Source organism: Nannobrachium achirus, assembly GCF_963921795.1.
Source record: "Nannobrachium achirus genome assembly, chromosome: 1".
Classification (NCBI taxonomy): Eukaryota; Metazoa; Chordata; class Actinopteri; order Myctophiformes; family Myctophidae; genus Nannobrachium; species Nannobrachium achirus.
Window position 1 is genome coordinate 12,756,957 of NC_137810.1, and position 7,287 is coordinate 12,764,243.

The following is a 7,287-nucleotide window of genomic DNA, read 5'->3' on the forward strand; positions in this document are numbered from 1 at the left end:
CCAGGGGTTCGTACTTGGCCCCCTCCTTTTCCCCCCTCTTCTCTTCATAGGAAATAGCCAATTGAATGTTGTGAGCTTGTAGATCTGCTATTTTTGAGGAATGTTATGCTAATTCATGCAGAATGTTCATATATATATATATGACATGCCCAGAATCTGGACGCTATAGGATTCATATTTTCTTGCCTCAAGGGACAGTTACGAGATGGATCACTGATCTCTAGGGGTCTGCCGCGGGTTGTAGCACGTGTACACATGTAGATTAGTGCTAATACCTGGGAGTTAACCAACCCCCACTAAGTTGAATATAACGCTGTTAGAGAAGGGTTGGAAACAGGGACGTGCTGGGCTCCTGATTCCAACTCGGGAAAAAGAGTTGGAGAGGCCCTAATTTTTTTTCTTCTTTTTTTTGTTATATTTCGTCGTTGTCGGGTGGAAACCTTATATGTCCAAAACCGTTTGTAAAAATGATTTAAACTAGTGAAAACAGCCGATCTACAAGCACACAACGCCTCGCACCGCGAGGCGTTGTGTGCTTGTAGATCTGCTGTTTTCACTACTTCTGTGCAACGGCCTTGTATGATGAAGCAGGGCTTTGCTTTGCGAAAAAATGTATACATTTGAAACTTGGAGATACGAGGTTTCTGCCCGACAGTGACGATTTACTTTGTTGTCCGCCCAGCCCCCGAAATGGAACGAAGGCCGACATTTTATTTTTTATTTTTTTCCTAATGGCCGGCCTGGACCGGCCGGGAATGAACCGGCCGTTCGGGAGTTGTCCCGCTTTTCCCAATGGCCAGCACGTCCCTGGTTGGAAACAAGGTGTTTTTCTTATTGTAATCATATTGTACTTGCATTAACAAGTATGATTGACTAGGTACGGCAAGGGATGGGCAATTATGATAATAGATATAAGCTATATTTTATACATACCCTGTATCCCTAAACTGTCCTTTTTTTTTTTACTATTTTGGAAAACATAAAAAAAAAAAACTTCAAATTGCTGATCTACAGCAACACACTTTGAGCTTGTAGATCAGCTATTTGAAATATTTAAAAATGTTTTTCAAAATAGTAAAAAATTGCTAAAGTGTTTAGGGATAAGGGATAAGGCATGGACGAAAAAGAGCTTTATGTCTTCTGGAATTCAGAATATCATAATATCATGATACGGCATAATATGTTCATTTTCCTGGTGGAAAGCCTGCATTACTATTCTAGCTGTTTGCCTTTACCCTAGGCCTAGTTATTATGGCATTACTTGATTATTCATCAGAAACCCCACAGTGTAAATATTTTGTGAAAGCACAAATCCCCATTCCCATAATATTGTCACAATATCAATATTGAGGTATCTGATAGAACATATTGTAATATTAGATTTTGTCCATATCCCCCAGGTATAGGCTGGTCTACAAAGATTCTGTAGCCTGTGTTATGGGTTCCACTTCAATGTACAGTATCTGTTACAAGTAAATGTAATGCTGTTTAGGCTTAACTTCTGCAGATTATATGCTAGCTATTGTAGCTAATGATAGGCCTACTAAATGCACAATTTATCAACTGAAAGGGAGCTGTTTTAAGAAGAATTGTGTCAGAGGGATCCTCCCTAAATCATTTGGCCTAGGCTACCTCAAAATAGGCTTGCCTATGTCTATTATAGCCTATTGATGGGTGTATTTACCTACTGTATATATTTTTGCACTGTTCTTTTTTTTTGTCTCTTTTTTTTTCTTTTTCTCCTGACTATATCTACTGCATAGTGCCGTGTTCTATCCGCCTGTCATTCAATGTTATATGAGATAGGCTACTTCAATGGTTTCCTGTGTAAATAAGCCAAGTGCTTTTCTAGGATCTCCTTTTAGTTGACCTTGCACCAGTGAACTGCACCGTCATGAAACTGCTGTGCCTTTTTCTATGTAAACTTCTAATAAAGTCTTCAATCAATCAATCAATCAAACCATAATGTCAAAATCCAAAAACATTCATTAAAAGCGTTAGGTTTTCTGTTGTCATGCAACCCAATTGAGCAGCCACAATAGCCTATTATGTGACTAGCTGTGAAGCGGCTCCTAAATGAATTAGTCTAAATTAACCCTTAAAAATGTGCATTTCAAACTATAAGCAAATTTGATCAGCAGCAGTCAGACACAGTCTGTGTGTGTCTCACCTTTACGAAGCCTCCTCACGCAGAACGTTGCGAGCCGACCGATCGAATTATTCCTCTCAGGCTGATAGTGTATAATCCCATTGTTTTGTATCGAACGGTAAACTTTTATCCTGTGAAAAAATGTTGTTTCCAGATAATCAAATTAAATTTGCAACCTGTTGTTTGTAGTCCATTATTAGTGGAGCGGGGAGCGCTACTTTCCAAGATCACATCACAGCAGCTGTCAGTCAGTTAGCAGAGCAGACAGCGAGCGGCCAAGCAGGGGCGTCACACCGAATTATGGGCCCTGGGAACAAGGATTCACTGCGGGCCCCCCATGAATGTTAACTATTGAAGAATAGCAGATATACCGGTACAAGCTCACAGCGCGGCACTCAGCGAGCTTGTAGATCTGCTATGTTTTGAAAAATCGTGAAAATGTGTGCAAGAAACCTATGTTTCCATGTCAGTGTGGTGCCCCCCCCCCCCCCCCTTGTGACGCCCCTGAGCGGCCAATGGGTGGAGCCCACTAGAGCCATGTCTCGTTGTTCACACAGCCTCACATACAGTAGTGGTTCTCAAACCTTTTCTTGTCAAGGACCCCTAAATTAGGTACTTGGCTGCGGACCCCCATCTGAAAATGTTTTGTGCCGAGGACCCCATAAAAGATTTATGGTGTCAAAAATAGTTTCAACGAATGTCAAGATGTTTTGAAAATATAGAGCATATGGCAGTGGGGGTCCCCGCCGGACCCCACTTTGAGAACCCTTGCATTAGACCAGGGACCAAGTGGACCAACATAACTCTGAGAGTGTACAAATGTAGGCCTACACTCTACTAGTTACAGCCACATAAAGGTTCATTTGGTAGCCTAACTATCCATCATTTATCCCTAACTTTAGCTAAAGATCACACCCAATGTGAAGTGAGCGGTGGTCGTGCTTGCATAACGTCTTCAGACTAGGATTTAGGTCTAGGATGTACAGGCTATGCTACACACACATGTTTTGCTATGGCAAAACGCTGAGAGAAATGGCTACAGACACACACCCAGCCACTCTATGGAGCGGTTTACCACCGCTCAAAAATAGCAGATCAACAAGATCACTGCAGGGCGTTGTGAACTTGTAGACAGGCAAAGAGGTTTGGTGTAGAGGGGAAAAGAGCAGACCAAGTAGGCCTTTAGAGCCATAGGTCAGGTTTACTAAGTATTGATGGTTTAAGTGATTAAATGTCTGATGTAGGCCTATAGTAGTGGGGGGTCCCTGCTTCATCTTTCTATAGCTAAGGGATCCATGGCCTGAAAAAAACGTTGAAGACCCTTGCCATATAGCAATGATTGCTAATATACTGTAGCGTAGGTCTATACAGCAGGGGTCTTCAACGTTTTCAGGCCAAGGACCCCTTAGCTGAGAGAGAGATGAAGCAGGGACCCCCACAACCTGTTCATAGATTCCATACAGTTTCATTGTTTGACAACACAATCATCGCAGTGTATTTTGGTTTCATATCAATTTGTGTTTTCAGATATTTAACCACTTGAGCCGTCATTATCTAATAAACTTCAGCTTTTACTCTGCTCTTTTTTCCCTCTACACCAAACCTCTTTGCCAAAAATAGCAGATCTACAAGCTCACAACGCCTCGTGCTTGGCTAAAGTTCTCAGAATATGGACAGACACCAGTGTACAAGTTGTTGATATAAGGATTGGAAGATTTGGAGGACCACCTGTAGTAACTCTGAGGACCCCCTAGGGGTCCCGGACCCCCTGTTGAAGACCCCTGATATACAGTATAGAGCTATGGCACATATTACTTAGGAAAATAAATATTACATGCGGTCGAGAACAGTAAACCGTAACAGGCCAGACAGGATCCACACACATATTGTCATGGCCTATGTGTATCTTTGTTTGTTTGTATATTTTTCTGAGACAATACAATTACCGGTACACATTTTTAAAAGCCTGAAACAGATGCATTGCACGTGGGTCTGTAGCCAGAAGCTATTATGCAACCCCAATCAATGTATTAAAATAAACTAGCATTATGAGATGGAGATCATCAATTAATTAATCCTAGCATCAAATTCATTAAACAATGCAATGATAATGAGTGCACTATATTTACACAGTGAATGATTGTGTTATGTCTACATTTCACAAACCAACAACCATCATTTTGTGCATTACAATAGGCCTAATTAATTGTTATGGCTTGCCGGGGCAAGGGTATCATCCATGACCCCATGTTACATCACTCACTGATGATGTTTGTCTAGGTTGGAAGAAAAGGTGTGTGTTAAAACTGAATTCTATTCAGCCAAACGTGCATCCTGACTTGATGCATGAGCAAGCAATTTGTGAGATTAGGTGGGAATGAGAAAGCACCATTCATTCCGTGGGTGCTGGATCACAACATTTCACTTGTATCCACACTGAGCCTGCCAACTACCATCATCCCCAGGCACAGGGGGCGTCACAAGGGGTAGGAAAGTGGGACTGAGTTACCAGGGCCCAAGGTGGAGGGGCCCTAGTAACTTTAGTTATTGAAAAAAAACAGATATACAAGCTCACAGCGCGGCACCGAGTGCCGCGCTGCGAGCTTGTAGATCTGCTATTTTTGAAAAGTCGTGAAAATGTGCGCAAATCTTGAATATATTTTTAAGTGAACATTTGTAACTCAAATTTTGACTGCTGGGGGGGTCCCTGGAACTAAATATTTTGAGATGGGGGGTCCTTCACATGAAAAGGTTTGAGCATCACTGACATGGAAACATAGGTTTCTTGGCACACATTTTCACGATTTTTCAAAAATAGCAGATCTACAAGCTCGCAGCGCGGCACTCGGTGCCGCGCTGTGAGCTTGTATATCTGCTATTTTTCAATTGTTAACATTCATGGGGGGCCCGCAGTGAATCCTTGTACCCAGGGCCCAGAATTTGGTGTGACGCCCCTGCCGAGGCATAAGGTTAAAAGAGAAATCCCTTGACAATCTGCAGCGCCACTAATCCTAGCTTAGACTTGAGTACCTATTTGAGCTACCTAATGCCTCTTCATGGACATGGTCACTGGAGGCCAAAGAAGATTTTCATTTTTGCTAGCTAATTTCATATAACTGCCTGCATTATGCACTGCCAATACATTCATGATAATGCTGATGCAGAACCCTGATAATAGTGCTTATCTGTAGCTATCAGTGGTCATAGGTTTTCATGCTAAATGACGTACGGTACAAAGCTATATTGTGCTATTTCTGTATGCTGTGAAATGGTGCCTGGATATCAGTGGCTACTATGGACCATGATGAGTGATGACTGAATGAATGAGTGATGACTGAATGACTGTTGACTGAACACTTGAATTTCCCCAGGGATCAGCTAAAGTATTGTGTCTACTTGATTCTGTTGGGATGTTATTATACATGCCCAGAATAGGGATGTTAGGGTTCAAGTTGTAAAGGGAGCTGGCACAATACCTTTTCAGAGAACACATCAAATTATCAGAAAATCTGACTGTGCGTTCGCCTACGACCTGCGAAGAAGATTGTCATCAGGAGCCGTACATAAGAATAGGACTGGCATAGACATAGGGATTGTCTTTACTATAGGCCAGGGAGTGGGCTTAAGCAGGTCAAATGTGCCTGTGTTCAGAGAAGCTCACAATATTAACAGGTCCTCCACAGTCCACACTAGTGTTTTCACACATTTGTAGATGTTCTAAACAACAGCATAAGCCACTTCACTCTTAGCCATCTGTTGAAATAAATCAATCATGAGGATTAAATCTGTGTAACTGTCATAAAGATACAATTATGAAATCAAACCACTGGTAATATTTTGCCAAATTAAAACTCTTTAGTCCTCCATCTCCTTTTACGGAAATTACGGTACTATAAGACCAAAATACAACATATAAGTAACCCTTAACTTGGCTGATAGACCAGTTGATTAGATGGCAATTAGAAGACACTAATTCTCCATAGAATTCCATTCCAGTGGTGCCTGGGAAAAGAAGTACTTTGACCATGATGGGAAAGGATAGTGTCTGGAACCTTTCAGGGAACAGATTTGGATTTTCAGAGTGCAACCTAGGGGCAACCTAGGGGTTACTATATAACACTGGAGTGTAGTATTGTCTTGAGCAGTGGTTCTCAAATTCATCTGTATTTGGCCACGGACCCCCATCTGAAAATAGTTTGTGCCAGGGAGTGGGAACCTTTTTTGAAAATAACAGATCTACAAGTTCGCGTTGTGAGCTTGTAGAGGTCCTCAGACCCCATGGTCTCAGACTCCATACTGAGAAAGAATGACCTGCAAGGATATGCTCTTGGACTGGCTCCCTGTCCACAATGAATACTGTTTTGAGTACTTCCTACAAATTGTCATATTCCCAATACAAATGCCCTTCTATTTGTTAACTAGCATTGTGTCATTTGACTAATTTCCTATTCAGAGTTCCTAAATATGTAATTGTTATCCTAGCTGCAGTTGTAGGTAAATGTTGAATGTTGCCATAGCAAAACAAATTAGTGAGCCGCTGTGCAATCACAAGCCCTCTTTCCAGACCCCCATTAAGTCTATTGTGTCCAGGTGCATTGAGATCTGTTGAAAGCCTCTTTACATGGCAGCCAGAAGGCACATGGTAATTATTGCAATCTAAAGCGGCTGTTTCATCATGACAAATTCTCCCCTTTCGTCATGGGCTCACTCCATTTGTAAGTCAATCAATTTCTCCACCCCCTTAAGGCCTATTGATCTATCCTTTGGGGGCCTGGGGGCTGGCTTTGCTCTTCCTCGTCTTTGACAGAGAGAGATTGGGGACCTACTCTGCCTGTGTCCATTTCCTCACCCATCACAGACACTCCAGAACAGTGATGAACTATGTTCCAGGTACTGTATGTAGAAAACGTTATAATCCCTCCTAGGGAAATTAGCTTGCAGTGTCATCATCATACAACATTACAGTACATGTCATGTTCCCACCATTCACAATAATGTGAATGTGCCACCAAGGGTAGAGAGCAGGGGAGAGCGGGAGACAATATTGTGCACAGTTAATGAAGAAAACACTGGGACTAATTCATCAAATCAAGGGAACAAAATGTATAATGAAACTACAAATCAAGATAACTAAATGT